This window comes from Drosophila tropicalis, unplaced genomic scaffold, assembly GCF_018151085.1.
Source record: "Drosophila tropicalis isolate 14030-0801.00 unplaced genomic scaffold, ASM1815108v1 contig_789, whole genome shotgun sequence".
Lineage (NCBI taxonomy): Eukaryota > Metazoa > Arthropoda > Insecta > Diptera > Drosophilidae > Drosophila > Drosophila tropicalis.
Genome location: NW_027173277.1, coordinates 239201 through 261922, shown reverse-complemented (window position 1 = coordinate 261922; position 22722 = coordinate 239201). Strand labels below are relative to the sequence as shown.

Below are 22722 nucleotides of genomic sequence, written 5' to 3'. Positions count from 1 at the left end.
TGTACTGCTTGTATTGTTAGTTAGCGTTATACTAACTAACAGAATGTAGACTAACATTGTATAATTTTGAAAAACATAGGAAATGCGACTTCGAGATTCATTTTTTTTTGTTTTTGGTTCAGAAAATTTTCTTTGAATTTTTTTTATTTATCCGATTACTTTTTTTTTGGCGCCCCCTAGGCTCATCTAGAGTTGGGATCAGGGAAGTTTAGGGGTAATCGAGGCGAAGAGAGGGGTCCAAAGAGGACTAAGGGATAGAGATTTAGCCAAGTATGTCGGCCCCCATGGGAATGACTTTTCTTTTCCAAATCATCTTCAACCAGTGCGGTCGCAAAAATTAAAGTCATAGTGAAAACTAATTTTTTTTCGGAAAAAGTCCGATTGTGAAGTTTGAATGGTGAATTCGAAGCAGTTTTATTCCTTCAGTGATTGATAGTGTTTTATTTCAAAATAAATGTAAGTCCAGCGCTATACGAACGCGCATATCAGTTTGAGTAAAGGAACCAATTTTTATGAAAAATGTTTGTCTTTTAGGCACATGGGCAGTCTGATGAAGTAGATTTTCGAGAGGAAGTAATATTTCCTTTTTAATCCGGTGCCAAGTCAAATGGTAAATAGTAAAAAAAATGCGCCTTTTAATGTGTGTAGTAAGAAAGTTTTGTTTTATAGAGTTGGCACCTAGTTCACAGACTAGATGCAATGGTCTAGGCCGGTCAGCCGACTAGAGTAAGGCTTATGAGGGACAAGCTGTCAAAACGGACCGAAGCCCCTGGAGCAGCAAGTATTGGTCAGAAAAGATCTGAGACGGGCATGGAGAGTAAAACCAAAAATAGAGAGTATAAGATTCTCTAGACTAGAGGTGAGACTCCCCCCGCCCTTACCTTGCAAGCAAACTCTGATAAGTAAAAGCTTTTCTTTTGTGATAACTATCAACCAGCAGAGCTTTCATATGTGTAGCCGCTTGGCTGGCGTTCCGCTTTGGTTATTTTGTTTACTGGTGATCGTTGCATAGCCTTCAGCCAAGAAACTAAATATCTTCGCCAGGCCCTAATATTGCATGGGTTAAACTAATGTTGGGCGAAAATAATTAAATGCCTTTAAATTTTTTTTCTAATACTTTCGCCTTAAAGCTAACTTTTAAATTGTAAAATTCTGAGTCTTTTGTGTACTCCAAAGTCAAGTTAATTTTTTTTTGTAAATTTTTTTTTTACTTTATTTTTATAATTTCATTTGTAATTTTCTTTTTGGTCATGAGTGAAACTTCGGTGAAAATTTTGGTTCACCCCTTTTTTGTTTTTTTTGCACGCCACTGGCGAAAGCTTAACATGATTTAATTCTCTCTTGAATCAACAACATACTCTCTCCCTATATTTTTACACAATTACAGCGGTCACCAGAAAGATCTTTCTCCGTGGGATGCTTAAGTGAGTACTCTTTGGATATAATGTCATTTTTCTTGTGTTTTTGGTATATGATTGACCAAGCAAAGTAAAAAGTAGGAATCATGCAAAGAAAGTTAGGTTAAAAATTGGTTTGGCATAGGGATCGCTGGGTAATTTTTTTTTTCTTTGGATACAGCGATCATGGTAGGGTGGGCGAATTTGTTTTGGGCGTCACTGATATCAGACCCCTTCTTGTTCAGCAGTTGCGCCAGGAAATGCGGTATTTCTTTCCTTTTTCTCATTCTTATCTCTATTTTTTTTCTTTTGGCCAGTACCAAGCGTTAAACCGAGGATAAATTGTGTCAGTACGCGAATTCATTAATAAAATTCTAACTAGTAGAGCGGGTAGTCTATCCATTTCCCCCATCCCCCATTCCTCACCGACTAATTGAGCCGAAACCAGCGCGTACTACTGATAGATTCTACCAGATTCCAACAGCTCGCAGTAAAATTGTAGCAGGTTATATGATACAGTTAGTTATGTATTCATAATTTTATTAATTGGCGCCCAACGTGGGGCCCGAAACGGTTTCGGGAGCCCCGACGAAAACATTTTTAGTCAATAACAGCTTTTCTTATGGGTATTTATATCTCGGTTTTCGAACGCTAGTGTTCCTTATTGTATTGGGTGGTCAGTCGGAGTACATAAAGTATCGACATAACTCTATGTCCACACCACCAACAAGAAGAAAAATAAAACAACGCACAATCAATTGGTCAGCTGGATCAGCCTTGAATTCTAAAATATTTTCGGCTCCGCGCTCAGGATTGTTGGTTTAGCCACGGGTAATTTTCAATAGTCAGAAAGTTATTTTTCGTTTCGGATCAGGTTTAACAATGGTCAAAGACTATAGCCTCCAAGCGGTTAATACTTTTTAGAACTATTAGTTTTCCTAGTTGCCTACAAGTTAGGTACAAAATGTTGATGGCTTTAAGTAGTTAGGTAAATTGTATAGAGTTATGTGATACTGGGCAATAGGCTAGAGCATACCTGCAATTATACTTAAAGTCCTCTTTTATCGTTATTTTAGCAGCTGCTCAAACCATTTTTTTTTAACACATTTCATGATTCCCCTCATTAGTTTTATGAAAGTTATTTGAATTTTCTTTATATTTTCTTTATTTCTTTGCAACATCAGTATAATAAGTATAGCTTTGTTAATCAATCAATTTAATAGAAATAGTCTTATTAGGAATTGACCAGATCTGGAATTAAAAGCTTAATAATAAGAGGGAAGTCCTCAACATATTTAGTTAACAAATAAGCAAACGTTTTGTGGTGAGAAATGCCGGTAAGGCACAGCAGTGCCTCTAGCCGCGATTCAGGACGACAATACCCTTTGCCTTATCTGCGATAAACCAATACAATATAGGGCGCAGCTACGGAGCACTTCTTGTGGTCATCATTTCCACATAGCGTGCTTCAACATACGCGTCGATAGTAGGGAAATTTGCCCCACTTGTGATCAACCGCTACAGAATACGGAAGGAGAAGGAGCTGAAGCACTTAGTGGGGGACCACAGACCAGCCATCAGGCAAGAATGCAAACCAGGGCAGCAGCGCAAAGGGCCAACTTACTAGCAGAAATGGCACAGAGAGATTTGAGTCAGGAAAGAAGGTTAGATGAGGGTATAGAGCCATCCGAATCTGTTAGGAATAGCGACGTTAATTTAGCCAGATTAATAGCGAATGCCATGGCGACGGCTGCATCTCGCCAAAATGAGCGACTGGAAATTCAAGCAGTTAGACAAACGGAATTGTTGACACAAGCGTTAGAAAATGGATTCCAGAGATTGTATTCAGTAGTAGCGACACACCAAGTGAACGCTGAGGAAAGTACACAACAGGCAGCGAACTTACGTAGCCAAGTATCAGCAACAGCAGCTAGTGAGCAGGCAAGTAATGGTAACAGTATTTTGGAGCTTAGACCAGACAGAATAAGTCAGGTTATAAGTAGTTGGAAGTTAAGGTTTAATGGCAAGTCCGGTATATCAGTGGACGAGTTTATTTATAGAGCGGAAGCAATGACCCATCAGGCTTTAGAAGGTAATTTCGTAGTTCTGTCGCGGTATGTTAGCAATTTGTTTGAAGGAAATGCTAGTGAGTGGTTCTGGAGATACCACAAGAAGGTATCACACATCAAGTGGTTAGACTTATGTAGAGCCTTGAGGGAACAGTTTAAAGACGAGTGTACCGATCAGCATATTAAAGCTGCTATCAGCAAACGCAGACAAGGGGATAAAGAGTCGTTCGACGAATTCTACGAGGCCATAGTGGCACTAGCAGACAAACTGTCTACTCCGTTAGCAGAAATTGAGTTGCTAGAGCATATTCGGGCTAATCTTCTGCCCGATATTCAGCATGAGTTATTATATGAGTCCATAGCTTTGGTATCTAAGTTAAGGCAGATAGTGCGTACTAGAGAAACCTTTATGCAGACAGTACGGAAACCATTGAGTGTACCACCAAGACCCATGCCTAGGAGAGTGGTAAATGCAGTGAGCATTCAAACAGAAGAGTCCGAGGTTGAAGATGAGGTGCCAGTGGTGGAAGCAGTTAACTTGGTTTGTTGGAACTGTGATACGGCGGGTCATCCATATCAAGAGTGTGTAGCAGAACGGCGAGTGTTTTGCTATGGCTGTGGGAAGCCAAACACGTATAAGCCATCTTGTGCCCATTGTAATGATCATTCAAAAAACCCGGCAGGTCGTGCACTTCGGAGAAGTGCACGCAGACAGATGGTCTCGAGGGCCAGCAATACAGATTAAAGGAAACACTAGGGTTAGAAGAATATTTGCCCGAATTTGCGCATATCTCTGATGAGAAATCATTAGAAATAACTAAATATTCCGAAACGGAACCAGTAGAGTCGCCTAGATTAGGAATTTATTGGTCACAGAATCGTTCAAGAGAGCGAAGGAAGGCTTTTAATAAAGGTGTTAAAAAGGAGCGAAAGTTAATAGCCTCGGCGGTAGTCGGCAATGTTTTTGATATTCGCCCTTATGCAGAGGTAAAGTTATTCAATAGATTAATAAGTGGTCTCATGGATACTGGGGCTAGTATAAGTTGTGTTGGTGGCAGTTTTGCCGAAGAATTATTGGCTGTAAAACAGAATATTAGGCCATTGTCAAATAAAGTAAATACTGCAGATGGAACACCTCAGCAGATAGTAGGAAAGATAGGTACTGAAGTTAGTTTTAGAGGAAATAGTAAGATATTGAAGTTTTACATAGTCCCTGGGCTAACCCAGGATCTCTACTTAGGCATAGATTTTTGGCTCGCTTTTGATTTATTACCATCTGGACTGTCATTAGGACCGCTGCGGATAGCTAGTTTAAGCGTAGAGGATACGGCGCAACGGATGTTAGACAGTAATCAGAAGCAACGTTTGTCTGAATGTATGGGTTTGTTTCCATCATTCGCTAAGTTGGGACTAGGGAAAACGCAGCTGCTGTCACATTCAATAGATGTTGCTGGTGCAGCACCAATTAAGCAGCGACACTATCCTATGTCACCAGCAAAGGAACAATTAATATATGAAGAGTTAGATCGCATGTTAAAATTAGGAGTTATTGAGGAATCTCAAAGTGCTTGGTCTTCGCCCGTGGTGTTGGTGAGTAAGCCAGGAAAACATATGTTATGTATAGATAGTAGACGGGTGAATGCCGTTACAGTTAAGGATGCTTACCCAATGCCAATCATAGACGGCATCCTTAGCAGATTACCTAAGGCCGAGTACATTACAAGTCTCGACTTGAAAGTCGCGTATTGGCAAATTCCTTTAGAGCCTGAGTCACGGGATAAGACAGCCTTTTCAGTAGCAGGTAGACCCCTGTACCATTTCAAAGTAATGCCTTTTGGATTATGTAACGCGGCGCAAACCATGTCCAAACTCATGAATAAAATAGTGCCACCGCATCGGCGTCATCAGATATTTATCTACTTGGATGATCTGTTAATTGTCTCAGATTCGTTTAACGAGCATATAACTCTGCTTACAGAGCTATCCAAATGTATATCCGATGCAGGGTTAACTATAAACGTCGAGAAAAGTCTTTTCTGTAGAAAGAATGTCAAGTATCTAGGGCATATTGTAGGTGAGGGAACGATTAAGACAGACCCAGATAAAATATCCGCCATAGTCGATTTCCCCACCCCAAAATCGGTTAAACAAGTTCGGCGCTTTTTAGGAATGGCGGGTTGGTATCATAAATTCATTCAAAATTACGCTGCTATTGCGTCTCCAATTACCGATACTTTAAAACATAAGCTTAAATTCATATGGACATCAGAAGCTCAGTCAGCATTTGAAGACTTGAAAACACGTTTAAGCCAGGCACCAGTTTTACATAGTCCCAATTTTAAAAAACCTTTCTCCATAAACTGTGACGCCAGTCATACGAGAGTGGGCGCAGTGTTAACCCAGTTAACAGAGGATAAGGACGAAGTACCCATTGCGTTTATGTCAAAAAAACTAAACCAGGCACAAAGAAACTACTCAGTTACAGAGAAAGAGTGTTTGGCAGCCGTGTTAGCAGTAAAAAAATATAGGGCCTACGTGGAGGGTCAAGAATTTTCTATCATAACCGACCATGCTTCTTTAAAGTGGTTAATGAGTCAATCAGACTTGAGTTCTAGGTTGGCCAGATGGTCTTTGAAACTTCAGGGATTTAATTTTACCATTTCACATCGAAAAGGTAGTCAAAATGTGGTGCCAGACGCTTTGTCCAGAGTTTTTACCCCTGATTTAGCGGTATTAGATAGTGATTTAGGAATCGATCTCAATTCGGTGCATTTTCTAAGTCCCGAATATGTGGAGCTAAAGGCGAAGGTCGAAAAAAACCCCCAGTCAGTACCTGACGTGAAAGTAATGAGCATTTTCCTGGGGAGAAGTTAGCAGATGATCAGTGCTGGAAACTATGGATTCCCAAGGGACTAGTGGCGCAGTTGTTGAAATTGGCTCACGAAAGCCCACTAGCGGCGCACTGCGGTATTAATAAGACGTTGTAAAAACTCAGGCGCTACTATTACTGGCCAAATCTAGTGTCAGAAGTTAAAGAGTTTATAAACAGATGTGATGTTTGTAAAGCCACTAAACACCCGAATTATACGTTAAGGCCACCATTAGGCAAGTCGGGTGAAACGTCAAGATTTTTCGAGAGACTGTATGTGGATTTCTTGGGTCCTTACCCGCGAAGCAAGTCTGGCAATATTGGAATATTTATTGTAGTGGACCATTTCTCAAAATTTCCGTTCCTAAAGAAAGTAAAAAAGTTTACCGCGGAAGTGGTTACCCAGTTTCTAGAAGAGGATCTTTTCATTGTTTTGGGGTACCTGAGATTATAGTATCTGATAATGGGCCCCAGTTTAGAGCACACCATTTTAATGAGCTGTTGCAAAGGTATAAGGTGCGTCACACGTATACGGCTGCGTATGCTTCGCAGGCTAATGTGTCGGAGAGAGTAAACCGGTCGGTATTGGCAGCAGTGAAGGCTTACGTAAGTCCAAGCCAGTCTGATTGGGACGAAAAGCTAAGTAGTATCGCTTGTGCATTGAGGTCTACTATTCATTCGGCGATAAACACAACACCCTATAGAATGGCATTTGGTCAGCATATGGTAACCGACGGGTCCGTTTACCAAGTGCTACGGAACTTAGAATTGTTAGAGGATCGGGCTGTAAGGTTTAGTAGGGACGACTCTTTCGAAATAATGGGAACTAAAGCTAAAGAGGAGTCACGAAAACAGCATGAGCGGAATGAGAATCTGTATAATTTACGTAGTCGCGAGGTGTCTTTTTCAGTAGGACAAGAGGTATTTCGTAGGAACTTCCAGCAAAGTAATTTCGCAAAAGGATTCAACTCCAAGTTAGCGCCACCGTTCGTGAAGGCGAGAGTGAGACGCAAGCTCGGCAACGCGTACTATGAGTTGGAGAATCTACAAGGCCATTTGGTAGGCAAATTCCATGCAAAAGATATTAAGCAATAATTTTTTTTTGGCCCGGTTTCAAGCGAGTATCACCCTTTCCATTAGGTAAGTGTGATTTTAGTGGGGGGTTTTGTAGTAGCGCTTGTAACCGTTTGTATTTAGAAAGGAAACGAAAAAAAAGAGTAGGAATGATTTTTCTTCTTTATAACTAAAACGATATATAAACGTTTTATCCCTAAAAGTGGGCAATATAAGTTTCACAGAGTAATCTGCGTTCACTGCTTGCACTGCTTGTACTGCTTGTATTGTTAGTTAGCGTTATACTAACTAACAGAATGTAGACTAACATTGTATAATTTTGAAAAACATAGGAAATGCGATTTCGAGATTCATTTTTTTTTTTTGTTTTGGTTCAGAAAATTTTCTTTGAATTTTTTTTATTTATCCGATTACTTTTTTTGTGGCGCCCCCTAGGCTCCTCTAGAGTTGGGATCAGGGAAGTTTAGGGGTAATCGAGGCGAAGAGAGGGGTCCAAAGAGGACTAAGGGATAGAGATTTAGCCAAGTATGTCGGCCCCCATGGGAATGACTTTTCTTTTCCAAATCATCTTCAACCAGTGCGGTCGCAAAAATTAAAGTCATAGTGAAAACTAATTTTTTTTCGGAAAAAGTAAGATTGTGAAGTTTGAATGGTGAATTCGAAGCAGTTTTATTCCTTCAGTGATTGATAGTGTTTTATTTCAAAATAAATGTAAGTCCAGCGCTATACGAACGCGCATATCAGTTTGAGTAAAGGAACCAATTTTTATGAAAAATGTTTGTCTTTTAGGCACATGGGCAGTCTGATGAAGTAGATTTTCGAGAGGAAGTAATATTTCCTTTTTAATCCGGTGCCAAGTCAAATGGTAAATAGTAAAAAAAATGCGCCTTTTAATGTGTGTAGTAAGAAAGTTTTGTTTTATATATAGAGTTGGCACCTAGTTCACAGACTAGATGAAATGGTCTAGGCCGGTCAGCCGACTAGAGAAAGGCTTATGAGGGACAAGCTGTCAAAACGGACCGAAGCCCCTGGAGCAGCAAGTATTGGTCAGAAAAGATCTGAGACGGGCATGGAGAGTAAAACCAAAAATAAAGAGTATAAGATTCTCTAGACTAGAGGAGAGACTCCCCCCCCGCCCTTACCTTGCAAGCAAACTCTGATAAGTAAAAGCTTTTCTTTTGTGATAACTATCAACCAGCAGAGCTTTCATATGTGTAGCCGCTTGGCTGGCGTTCCGCTTTGGTTATTTTGTTTACTGGTGATCGTTGCATAGCCTTCAGCCAAGAAACTAAATATCTTCGCCAGGCCCTAATATTGCATGGGTTAAACTAATGTTGGGCGAAAATAATTAAATGCCTTTAAATTTTTTTTTCTAATACTTTCGCCTTAAAGCTAACTTTTAAATTGTAAAATTCTGAGTCTTTTGTGTACTCCAAAGTCAAGTTAATTTTTTTTTGTAAATTTTTTTTTACTTTATTTTTATAATTTCATTTGTAATTTTCTTTTTGGTCATGAGTGAAACTTCGGTGAAAATTTTGGTTCACCCCTTTTTTGTTTTTTTTTTTGCACGCCACTGGCGAAAGCTTAACATGATTTAATTCTCTCTTGAATCAACAACATACTCTCTCCCTATATTTTTACACAATTACTTACAGCGGTCACCAGAAAGATCTTTCTCCGTGGGATGCTTAAGTGAGTACTCTTTGGATATAATGTCATTTTACTTGTGTTTTTGGTATATGATTGACCAAGCAAAGTAAAGAGAGAGTTAAAGCAGTTTTCGTTGCTCTCGTTTGAATAACATATAAAATTTAATTTTGGTCTTTTTGGTCATCAGAAGTTTAACTTATGCTCAAAAGAAAAAGGAATTCTTTTTCTTTCTTTGAATTTTATGCAAAGTTAGGTTAAAAATTGGTTTGGCATAGGGATCGCTGGGTAATTTTTTTTTCTTTGGATACAGCGATCATGGTAGGGTGGGCGAATTTGTTTTGCGCGTCATTGATATCAGACCCCTTCTTGTTCAGCAGTTGCGCCAGGAAATGCGGTATTTCTTTTCTTTTTCTCATTCTTATCTCTATTTTTTTTTCCTTTTGGCCAGTACCAAGCGTTAAACCGAGGATAAATTGTGTCAGTACGCGAATTCATTAATAAAATTCTAACTAGTAGAGCGGGTAGTCTATCCATTTCCCCCATCCCCCATTCCTCACCGACTAATTGAGCCGAAACCAGCGCGTACTACTGATAGATTCTACCAGATTCCAACAGCTCGCAGTAAAATTGTAGCAGGTTATATGTTACACTGTCTTCAGGTCAGGTCCTATATAAAGGGGGGGCCTCGGGCTTGAGAGCTCAGTGTACAACCTCCCCTGGAACTAGCCGTACAGTTCGAAATACAAGTGAAAAAGTGCAAGTAGTGTAAGGTACAAAAGTACAACAATAAAACAGGCTACGCCCCGACAGATACTTTCGAGAATGAATAAGCTAAGCAGTAGGCAGTTGCCAATTCGCCTACTATAAATAAATAATATATAAATAAATGCTTCTGAATTTTAGATAAATAAACACAATTGACGACCTTCTGAAGTTCAGTTACTTCTGTCAAACTGAAAATCGAGAATGAATAAGTTAAGCAGGCAATAAGTAGGCAATAGCCGAATCGCCTACTATCTTCTGTCTATTATACTGTTTTATTTTCTGAATGGGTATAACTGGCTTATTTAATTATATTAAATAATTAAATTTTTATAAGAGTCCGTTTTCTGCTTCTAAATTATGTTTTTAACGCAGTGAAGGAAATTGATGACCCCATAAAAGATATGCATGAGAATCTGAGTCGATGTAGCCATGTTCGTCCGTCCGTCCGTCCTGTGTATGCAGACCCAAAGCTACGAAAACTGCATGTGTATATGTTTTTTTTTTTTTTTTGTTGTTATATTCATTTTTATTTACAACCAAATTTCATTTACTTCATGTATATATGTACATATTTAGTTATTGGCGGTGTGGCTCAAACAAGCTGATCCCTGATATATGTATGTATTTATGTGGGACTGTTAGTGCAATCCCACTTTTTCCTCCCGAATTTCTAGGCCGTTTTTTCTCACAATCAATCAGTTTTATTCAACATTATTTCTTAATACATTTATCACTTAATTACCACATAACTACACTCTTCTTATTCGAGCAGCCACGAGGAACACAACCGGTCGACACAACTTGACGCCATAAAACTCTTTTCTCAATTGATATCGATGGTTTGTCATCGATATTGTTGATAAACTTTGAATTATGCACCTCTGAACTGGTTCAGTACAATCGACCGCCTCTCGTCTCTCGACCCATTCCCACATTTATGTATATATACAATGGGCTTGTAAAGGAGAAGGCAAAGGGCGGGTAGAGTGAGAGTTTAAAGATAAACTTTGGCACAGCCGATGTTGGCTGTTTATACTATATATGTAGAATTGCGTGAGAACCCCTAATGGTATCAGAATGCCAATAACGATATTAGTTTGATGGATATCGATAGATGGTTAATCGGAGAGGGAGAGAAGAGCTTGAGTTGCTGGACGGAGAGGTTGTGTTGGTCTCGTGAAATTAAAAGTGTTCAATAAGATGGTTTCTTTTTTTCTTTTGTTAATAATTAAATAAAAATGATAAGCTAAGATACATATGTACATAAAAGCAAAGTGGTGTGAAGAGTATATTTTATTCTGGTCCAGTGGACTCAGCCTTCCTACATTTTGGGGGCTCAACCGGGATTGTAACAAAGAGCGAGTGAGAGAGAAAACTTTATCAAGAAATCGCGCGTAATTGCAAGAGTGACGCCAACATAAGGAAACATGAGAGCAAGCGAGACAAAATAAAATGCGTGCTTTAATTTCACCACCGAAAGACAAGAAAAGAGACGAACACATGAGAAATAACAACAAAGATGAAAAGATGAGTAACGCTTAAAGACGACAATTTTGTTCAGAGAGGAACAAAATGAGAAAAAGCAAGAACAAAGACGAAAATATTTGAAAGACGAACAACTTCCCAAAGACGAAAATTTGCTTCAGAGACGAACACGAAGAGCATCAAAAGACGAAAGACGGCAAAAATTTGTTCAGAGAGGGACAAAACGAGGAGAAAAATTTAACTTGCTTGGATTCGGCGCTATCCAATCATTCATGCAAGCCAAGAAGTAACCTGGAGCAGAGATCGGACTAGGAGTCACACGGAGAGTGGCTGCTAATACGAGGAGTACCAGATCAAGACGAGACGACCCGATTCACCACTACATGCACAGTCAGAAGGCATTATCCATCCAACATTGTGTGTGTGTGAGTGAGAAGAAGCTAAGACGTAAAGAAGACGACACGTAAGAAGACAACTGCGTAAGGAAGACGACACGTAAGAAGACAACTGCGTAAGGAAGACGACACGTAAGAAGACAACTGCGTAAGGAAGACGACACGTAAGAAGACAACTGCGTAAGAAGACTACACGTAAGAAGACAACTGCGTAAAGAAGATCACGAGACACGGACAACATAGACGTAAAATAACCAGGGCTACATCGCAAGTACATTTATTTCTAATACTAACAATAGTTAAAAGTTTTGAAATAAGAGAACAGACGAATTACAATTTTTAAAATAAGAAAAGAGGATTTAAAATTTTGGAAAAAAGAAAAGTTGATCTAAAAGTTTTGAATAAGAGAAAAGATGAATTACAATTTTTAAAATAAGAAAAGAGGATTTAAAATTTTGAAAATAAGAAAAGAAGATTTAAAATTTTTGAAAATAAGATTTAAAATTTTCGAATTAGAGAAAGAGAAATAAGAAAAGACGAACTACGAGTTTTGGAAAATAAGTAAGAAAGAAAAATTCAACAAAGAGGAGTTATAATATTTGTAATCATATAAACTAACATCTAATTTAAACACTAATTTAAATTATTTTGTAATCCATATTTTTACACATGTTGTATAACGAGATCACCGAACTGACCGTCGCAGGGTTAAAAGAAAAGTTAAAAGAGCTGAATTTAAGTGTAAAAGGCAACAAACCTGAATTAAGAGAGAGATTAATATAAAGAAGAAATACAACGAGAGTCTGGTTGAGTACTTTTATCTAATGAAGAGTATAGCCAAAAGAGGCAGCTTAGATGAGGAAAGCATTGTCGAATACATCATTGAGGGTATCCCTGACTCTAAAATGAATAAAAGCGTTCTTTACCAAGCGAGAGATTTGAAGGAATTACGAGAGAAACTAACGATGTACGAGAAATATGCTTCCAACCAAGAGTCTAAAACAAAACCACGATTTGAGAAGCTGCAATCGAGGAATACTTTGGAGGATTTCAAATGCTTTAAATGTGGAGGAAAGAATCACGTCGCTAAGAATTGTAAAGACAATTTCAAATGTTTTAAATGTAATCAGATGGGTCACAAAGCTAATCAGTGTGAGGCAAGGAACACAAAAGAAACTAAGAAGGATAATACAAATTATCAACAATTGACACTTAAGTTTAATCGTTCTTTTAAGGACGTTCCAATAGGCGATAGAGTATTATCTGCTCTGTTTGATTCAGGCAGTGAGCTTTGCACCATTAGCGAGAGCACTTATAAGGAAATAAACCCGGTTAACTTAAACCGTGAATGCAAGGAGGTAATTGGCGTAGGAGGGAAAAAGATTCGTACACTGGGGTTTTTCAATATCAAAACAGAGTTAGATGGCAACGCTGTAGAAATAGACTTTCATGTTGTTCGGGATAAAGACACATTGTATAAAGGAGTGATCGGCAATGATGTTCTGGAGAACTTGAATGTTACTATTGGAAGAAAACGAATCGTGTTCCACAAAGAAGACGAAATACCAAAGCCAATAAGCCGAGAAGTGCAAACTAAGACAAACATTTCTGAATTGCAGACAACGTTTGAGAGAATTATGACAATGACCTTGGATGAAGACGCTCCACTGGAAATTGATCTCATCCATTTAGACAAAGGTATAAAATCAGATATATTAGAAATGTTGAAGTCATATAAACCGGTGGAAATGAAGATTGTGGTAACAGATGATATTCCAATTTCTCAAAGGCCAAGACGTTTACCATATCAGGATCAAGTGATAGTGAATCAGCAGATAAAGGAATGGATGGAGGCTGGAATCGTTCGTCAAAGCTTTTCCGAGTATTCATCTCCTGTGGTGCTAGTTTCAAAAAAAGATGGCAAGAAAAGATTATGCTGTGATTACAGGAAGCTGAATCAGAAAATAATAAAAGACAATTTTCCGACAGCATTAATTGACGACGTTTTGCATAAACTGCAGAGAGGAAAGGTGTTTACAACCCTCGATTTATGCAATGGATTCTTCCACGTTCCCGTAGACGAAAGCTCACGGAAGTTTACATCGTTTGTCGCTCAAAACGGCCAGTTCGAGTTTAATTTCGTGCCATTTGGGATAACCAATTCGCCAGCTGTATTCATGAGATACATATTTGCAGTCTTAAGGCCACTTATCGATGAAGGGATTGTTATTTTGTACATGGATGACATTATCATACCATCAGGTGATGAGGAAGATGGATTAAATAAGCTGAAAAGAGTATTAAATCTAGCCGAGACTTCAGGACTGAAAATTAAATGGGAAAAATGTCAATTTTTACAAAGGCGAGTCAATTTTCTAGGATACATAATTGAAAATTCGACTATTAAACCGTCCAGAGAAAAGACTATGGCTGTGGAAAGTTACCCAATCCCAAGAGACAAAAAGGGCTTACAAAGGTTCTTAGGTCTTACTTCGTATTTTCGCCGATTCGTGAAAGACTTTGCAACAATCGCTAGGCCGTTGACGAATATGATGAAAAAAGATGTACCATTCATGATGAATGAAGAAGCACTTGCATCCGTTAGACAGTTAAAAGTAGGTTTGTCAAATCCGCCAGTATTACGTTTGTTTGATCCGATGGGTATAACCGAAGTTCACTGTGACGCTAGTATGTATGGTTATGGCGCTATGTTACTACAATTTAATTCTGAAGACCAGAATTTTTATCCTGTGGAGTACATGAGTCGTAAGACTACACCAGCAGAGGAGAAGTATCACTCATATGAGCTGGAAGTACTCGCCATGATTCAGGCTTTGTCAAAGTGGAGGGTTTACGTGCTTGGGAAGAAGATAAAAATCGTTACAGATTGTAATGCATTCGCAATGACGATTAAAAAAAAGAAGTGCCTTTAAGAGTGGCTCGATGGGCGATATTTCTACAAGATTTCGACTTCGAGATCGAACATCGACCTGGAACTAAAATGAAACACGTGGATGCGTTAAGCAGAATTCATTGCTTATTGCTCGAAAATTCTCTGAGACACAAGATACAACAGGCTCAGCTTTTGGATGAATGGATTAATGCGGTTAGAAAGGTATTGGAAAACGGGACATATGACGATTTTTATTTGCAGTACGATATTTTACACAAAGACCCGATTAAAGAACTTATAGTTATACCGTCGGCAATGGAAAGAGAAATCATAACTATGGCGCACCGCCAGGGGCATTTTGGAATTAAGAAGACCATAGATGTCCTAGGAAAAGATTATTATATATCAAACGTTGCCAGCAAAGTTGAGGTGGTTATCAAATCGTGTGTAGAGTGCATTGTGAGCGAACAGAAGCATGGAAGGAAGGAAGGATTTTTTAAATGTCATCGACAAAGGTGATGAGCCATTGACAACGTTTCACCTAGATCACATAGGCCCCATGGAATCGACAAAAAAGCAGTATAACCACGTTTTGGTCATAGTAGATGCTTTCTCCAAGTTCCTCTGGCTATATCCCACTAAGAGCACAGGATCTGAAGAAGTTGTTGATCGTCTGCAGAGACAATCGGAAGTATTCGGGAACCCGAAACGTTTTATAACTGACAGAGGAACTGCTTTCACTTCCAACATGTTTAAAGAATACTGTACCTCCCAAAAGATTCAGCATTTACTTATTGCTACAGGAGTACCCCGTGGAAATGGGCAAGTCGAGCGTCTTAATAGGACTGTTTCAACGCTATTGACCAAGTTATGTGCAGAGGAACGCAAGTCCTGGTACAAAAACGTTGGCAGGGTACAATAGTTCATCAACTCTTCGCCACCACGGAGTACTAAGATCTCGCCTTTTAAAATTTTGACTGGTATTGAAATGAGAACGACATATGATCAAGAGTTGAAGTCCCAGTTAGAGGAAGAATTACTTATAGAGTTGCAACGGGAGAAAGATGAAATTCGTAGATTAGCAAAAGATAATATAGCAAAAATACAGGAAGAAAATCGTAAGTCATATAACAAGTTCAGAAAGTCCGAAACAGAATACGAAGTGGGCGATATGGTTGCGATAAAGCGTACCCAGTTTGGAGCAGGGCTGAAGCTTAAGAAGAATTATCTAGGGCCGTATAAAATTGTTAGGAAGTTGAGACATGGTAGATACTCAGTGGAGAAGATTGGGGATGGTGAGGGCCCAAATAGGACCAATACCGTAGCGGAGTACCTGAAGATGTGGAACCCATCATTCGGGACGAATGAGGCTGTAGAATGGCCGAATGTAGGATTGCGTGAGAACCCCTAATGGTATCAGAATGCCGATAACGATATTAGTTTGATGGATATCGATAGATGGTTAATCGGAGAGGGAGAGAAGAGCTTGAATTGCTGGACGGAGAGGTTGTGTTGGTCTCGTGAAATTAAAAGTGTTCAATAAGATGGTTTCTTTTTTTCTTTTGTTAATAATTAAATAAAAATGATAAGCTAAGATACATACGTACATAAAAGCAAAGTGGTGTGAAGAGTATATTTTATTCTGGTCCAGTGGACTCAGCCTTTCTACATATATAGTGATTAAGTTCTATGCTTTTTATACAGAAATATTTTAGATCTGGCAAAATGTTTATCAACTTATTTAATTAATTATTATTGAAAAGTTTGTTTGTTCAGTTGATTAAATTTTTAATCTTGTGTTTTGGCAAGTATCCTACTGCAATTTCATTGTCCTTATATCTGACAATTTATATTGAATATCTGTTTACGTATTCCTCTTGCAGCCGTGTCCAAGTCGAAAGAGTGCCGATACAAAGTAGATGTGAAACAAGAACGTGGATACTTTTGGCATAATAAACTTTTGATGACAAAATTTTTTTTTTTCCTTTTTTTTTTAAAAAAAAAAACCCCCCCCCCCCCCCCCCCCCCCCCCCCCACCCTCCCTTTTTTACCCCCCCCCCCCCCCACCCCACCCTTCCCCTTTTTTTTTTTTGTGTTATATATTTTAAATATTTGACGTGAGGAAAAAGTTAATCTTTAATAAAATTTTTGTCTTTCCAACGTAATTATAATAGTTTGATAAAACATCCTGTGCGACAAGTGAGAGATCCAAACCCTTCTGCCCACCCAAAACGGAGACCTGGACAAACGAACTCCCCTTCCCTTTTCCCTGTCTTTGTGCGTGGAGCGTCATGATTTATAAATACTGCCCTAGTGTGAGTGTTGTGTTGTCTTTTCGTTTTTGACAAGTTTCGCCTTTAATTTCCCTTTATCATGTTTCAAATTATTAAAAATTTATGCTTTCAACTGAAAATTATGGTCCACGCTGGATGGAGCTATTGGCTAGCTGGCGTATTTTGATGGCAGGACAAAGTTGCAGGCAAGTGCCACAGCGAAGTCATCGACAATGACGCCGTCGCCATTGCCATCGCCATCGCTGGGTCCATGGGTCTTTGAGTTGTGTAGTAAAAATTGCCAGATACACTAAAAGTTAAGTGCGTCATCGTGAACATCGTCGTTGCTTCCAAAAACTGCAAGTTTTTTGCAATTTCCGTTGCCTTGTGTTTCCGTCTCTGTTTCTCTTTGTAGATCTCTGTTCCATTTTTTGTTTTGTTTTTCTATTTTTTTTCATATTTTATATAATTATGCACAGAGCAAAAATTTTTAATGAGTCTTGGACGTGCTTGTTATGTACATTTTTTTTTTTTTATTTTCTGTTCTTGCTATTCAACTTCAAAATGGATGGCATCGATAGATGAAATTGTTTGTTACTCTGGACAACCTTTGATATAGTGCATTTTGTCTTGGCTTAGTTGAGATTCTGTCGGTGACAGGCGAAAATCCATGCCACGTCTATTCTATTAACTGAATATCAATTAAGAGTAAGCAACAGCAAAAGCAAAAGTCAAATGTTCGGCTATGAGGAAAAACAATTGACAGTCGCTCGCACACACCTGGCTTACAGCTTAGAGCCAATCAAACATGGCTAACGTTGGATGCCAGACAGACTACGCCAGGCATCTCAATAATAAAAGTAAACAAATTAAAACAGACAACAGTTGAAGCAAAAACGACCACCACGGCAACCGCAGGAAAAACTTTTAGCCATGAAACGACTAAAGTTCATCAGGTACAGGCGACAACAGGAGGCAGGAAACGGCAGTGTTCAATGAAAGACGTTAGTATTTCTTGAAGTTATTAAATGTTTATTTATTTATATATATATATTAGGCACTAGCACATAAACCAGTGACTAAAGGTTGTCGCAACCAACACATAAATTGGGTGGACCTCGGAGTGAGATTACAAAGGTAGAGATGGGGCCAAAGACACAGCGATGCACACCCGATGTAGCTATAATTGGTATCTGATCTTACTAAGAATAATGCATTTCTTTTATAGTACAAAATAGCGAGCTCACCAGTGCATAGTTCGACATAGTGTTAGGTCAGCAAAATACGTCTTTATTGATAATAGCTAACCATAGCAGCTTAATTAACTAGGTCTTAATTGTTCACTGCTGACCATATCAGCTCTACTTATGACTGATGAGCCATCGATATCTATAATCGGGTTACATACTTAATTTACATACATTTCCATTTGTTCTATATTATAATTGTCTTAATGTTAGCTTATTTTATATAATCTAAACACCAACATACTCCCGGCCGTTGAACACCTGTTCAACGTTATCCAACGTTGACCGCAAAATTGCTGGGGGCTGAGCTTACTGCAGCAGGAGTCGGTATGGGATTGACGATCCTCACGGTTGTCTGCTCTGGACCATTGTGTCTTGGAGGTTGTGAGCATCTTCTTATTCCATATACCATCACAAGAACCAATGGTATTGTTAGCGCTACGTAGGGTATCTGTTATTTACAAAATTTACAGTTTTGCTTTGTTTCCAGGTTTCCTCAAATGTTGCTTAGTTCGTCGTAGCTTAGCTGCATCTTTGTGAATTTTGTTGTTGGCGCTACCTTTGTTGGGCCAATGCTAAAATTGCCAAATCGGACATATGACGATTTCATTGTGTCTGTCGTAGTTATATTTTTGTATACACGCTGTGCACGTCGGGTCTAGGGTTAACAACCCAGTCTTCTTAATAGTGACACTTTGTATATTGTCGTCCCAGGTCACTGCGAGTTCAATTGGTCTAGTGGTGGCAAAAATCCACTGATTTTTGTGATACATGTCGTACCACACGAATGACCTGTTTGTGTGTTCTATTTGACAAGTTGATGATTTTGTATTTTTGAATAGCTGGAACTCACAGTTGCTATTAGCCGTAAACGTCGTTTGTTTATCAAAACAAATATATTGCTCTTTGTTGAACTGATGGCATTGTTCCAAATCGGCTCTTGAGAGCCCAATGTATGCTATAGGAAGTAACAACAGCATTAGGCAGATCGTCATCGCCAACGGTGGCAGACCGATCGACAAACGTCTTTTTGTCTTTGGTTCTGCGGTGTCCTTGATACCAGGGTCTACTTGTCATCATCGATTCTGTGTCATCTGCCTCGATTTTACGTTTTGTCGCCGTTTCTCAAAGCAAGGGAGCCAATTTATGGATAGCCCGCTTGTAGGTGCCTTTGGCAGTTTTAACGTCTACCACGCGGACGTATCCATCCAGGCCTGGATATAATTTCACAATTCGTCCAATTGGCCATTGCAAAATTGGCACATTATCCTTCTTTAGAATTACCATCATCTTTGACATTGTTATATTGTTTTTTCCACTTGGATGTACCCTGCAATTCTTGTAGGTACTCTTGAGACCATTATGTCCAGAATGTATGCTTAAGCCGTTGCACTAATTCCCACTGTTCTGGAATCTATCGCTGTGTTACTGGCTCTGCATCTGGTTGGGCTACTAATGGTTCTCCGATCAATAGATGGCCTGGGGTTAGAGCTGTCAAGTCGTTGGGATCGTCTGAGTTTGGCGTTAACGGACGAGAGTTCAGCACTGCTTCAACATTGACAATTATAATAGACAGTTGTTCAAACGTTAAGTTTGCTGTCGATACGTTTTTTAACAGTAAATGCTTAGCAGACTTTACCGCAGCTTCCCATAATCCTCCGAAATGTGGAGACCGTGGTGGTATGAACTTAAATTGCACTCCTTTTTGATTGCAAAATTCCTTGATACTACCTGCTGCCGTTTCTGAGTGTATTGTATCGGTCAGCTCCTTAAGTTGGTTGTTTGCTCCAACAAAGTTTGTTGCATTATCGCAGTATAATGTTTGGCATCTTCCTCTGCGCCCAATAAAGCGCTGAAGAGCGCCCACAAATGAGGAGGTGGACAGGTCTCCGACAAAAAAAAAAAAAAAACCACAGGGCCGGGGCTAACTTTGACCGCGTCAAAGTTTGTATACCCTTGCAACTTTTTTGGTAACTCTTTTCTTACCTATTAGCCATCAATGTGGAAGAACGTTTTATCTAAAAAGGCTTATGTTTGCGAAAGAATGGCCTACAATCGTAGGAAATAACGAAGATATTGATCAAAGTCACTGTTTTCCACCGATCGTTCCTATGGGAGCTATATGATATAGTCACCCGATCTTTATTAAATTCGACACAGTCATTAACAGATACATATATTAAATTAATAAATGTTTAATTGGAAAACAATCACGTTAAAAGTAACGAAGTTATTTACAAAAGTCACTATTTTCGCCCGATCGTTCCTATTGGAGCTATATGATATAGTCACCCGATCTTGATCAAACTTGGCACAGTCATTAACAGATATACTATACTAACAAATGTTTAATTTGAAAGCAATCGCGGTAAAAGTAACGAAGGTATTTACAAAAGTCACTGTTTTCGACCGATCGTTCCTATGGGAGCTTTATGATATAGTCACCTGATCTTGATTAAATTTGGCACAGTCGTTTATAAGCGTAATAAACTCTCTAATATTAAGTTTCACGACAATAACATAGAAAATAACGAAGTTATTGAGAAAAGTCACTGTTCGTGACTTTGGGGTTTGTATGGGAGCTATGTGATATAGTGGTCCGATCCGGCTGAATCCGAGATATACAACGCCTGCAGTATATACAAGCCTACGTGCAAAATTTCAGCTGTGTAGCTCTTACGGTCTAGGAGGAGACGGACGGACGGACGGACAATGGCTATTTGAACTCGTCTCGTCGTGCTGATCAAGAATATATATACTTTGTATGGTCGGAGATGCTTCGTTCTATGCGTTGCACACTTCTGACCAAAATTAATATACCCTTTTTGCAAGGGTATAAAAAGTGTAAATGTGTAAACCAAGTGCGGTCGCGTTTATCAGTCGCTCCGCAAAATAAAAGGACACAATTGACGTACAGTACCTGGAATATAGAGGGGAAGGATTAGGAAGGGTCGCCAAGAGACTGGCCACTCACCTGGACTGCAATCGGCTGCCCAGCTGGCTGCATCTGTTGTGTTGGAGAAATTATTTATTTCCCATCAGTCTTAGCTTGTTGGCCACGCCGGGAGGGGCGGCGGGGGTGTTAACCATATCCCGCGCTTTCTCCTGTGATGGGAAAAGTGAATTTTTTGCACTTTTTTTATTTTTTTTTATCGTTTGACTTCTTAGCGCTTTTTACTTTGCCGATTGCAATTAATCAGCTGGTAACTAGTGTTGTGAACCGTCGATCGATAACACAGTCGATAAACCAGCTGACGGCTTAACATAAGCTCACAACATTAGCCTCCATAGTGCTGCGTGCTTTTGGGCGCTCGCTTAGGCGCGATTTTTAAAAATCCCTTATAGACTGAGTAAGTCTTAAGTTACCGACTAGCAATCTTTTCAGGTTACAAGAAGAGGACCAACAAACACACAGGGCCTCTGAGACACGAAAAGGACTGTGGTCTGCGCTTGTGCCAGCGGCCACAGCGTATAAAACCTGGCAGCAGGTATAAAATGCAAAATATACATGGGAAAGTGGTTGGAAAAACGTCGACTACTCCAGGTGGCAGCCACAGTTGTGGAAATCCACCCATGGTACAAGCCATGGCAGGGGCACGGATTTTGGAGGCCCCAACAACCGTCATCAACACCACTACTGCACCGGTGGCAAACTTAGCCGATGCAGCGGACATAGCTAGAAGCAGCAGCAGCAGCAGCAAAAAGCACGGACTGTGCACAAACGGTGCCAATCCTTTCGCGAAAGGAAGCAAGATCGCCAGGACACCGCCGCAGGCTCTTCACTCGGCCCCGCCAGCCATTCGAGGGGTACTCGTCTCAGCTGGATGCGAAGAAGAGACACTCAAACGGACAAGGGAAGCAAGCCCTTGCAACACCGAAAGTGGAACCTCACCGAAGAAGTTAAAAGGACCGCCGCAGGCACCGAACATGTTGATGGCCGAACTGGGCAGGATCTTAGACGAGATCATAGATGGCTCGGTTAATAAAAAGGCTCCCCCGACGCGCAACACAACCCAATGGATGAAGGAGGCACATCTTAAGATGAAATCCATTCACCTACAGGTAATGGAACAGATGCAGGAATATCCGGTGAAGGCTGGACCATGCCTTGCATGCGCAACGCGCAACTCTGTCGCCAAAACCACCAAAGAGGTTACGGAAAAGAAGGATACCAGGACGGAAGACCCACCGACAGCCAAGAAGAATGACAGGAGGAGGAAAAAGAAGTCGCCAATCCAGGAGCGGACACCAAGGACCCGAAGCCCCGCAGCAACAGCAGTATCACCAGGACCAGTAGTAGCTGAACCAACACACGCAACGAACATCGCTGGAGGGAAATGGCACAAGGTGAAAAGCAAGCCGAGACCCATTAAAAAGAAGAGGCCGGACGTCATCATGGTGAAGTGTAAAGACCCAGCCAATTACGCGATGGTACTGAAGTCAGTCCACACAGACGCCGGAATCCAGCAGTACAAGGAGAACGTATGTGCTGTTCGACGCACAGCAGCCGGGGAACTACTCCTACAGTTGACCAAGCCAGCGGACGAAGCAACTGCCAAACTGCAGCAGGCAGTGAAACAGGCTCTTGGAGACACTGCTGATGTC

General features: G+C 39.9%; 1 long non-coding RNA gene across 1 annotated transcript; it reads left to right on the top strand.

The window, feature by feature from the left end:
• Positions 1–296: 296 nt before the first annotated feature.
• Positions 297–766, top strand: LOC137579805 (uncharacterized). The gene is made up of 3 exons (XR_011032893.1): positions 297–456; positions 535–610; positions 670–766. It is a non-coding gene; the product is annotated as an uncharacterized lncRNA (long non-coding RNA).
• Positions 767–22722: the final 21956 nt, after the last annotated feature.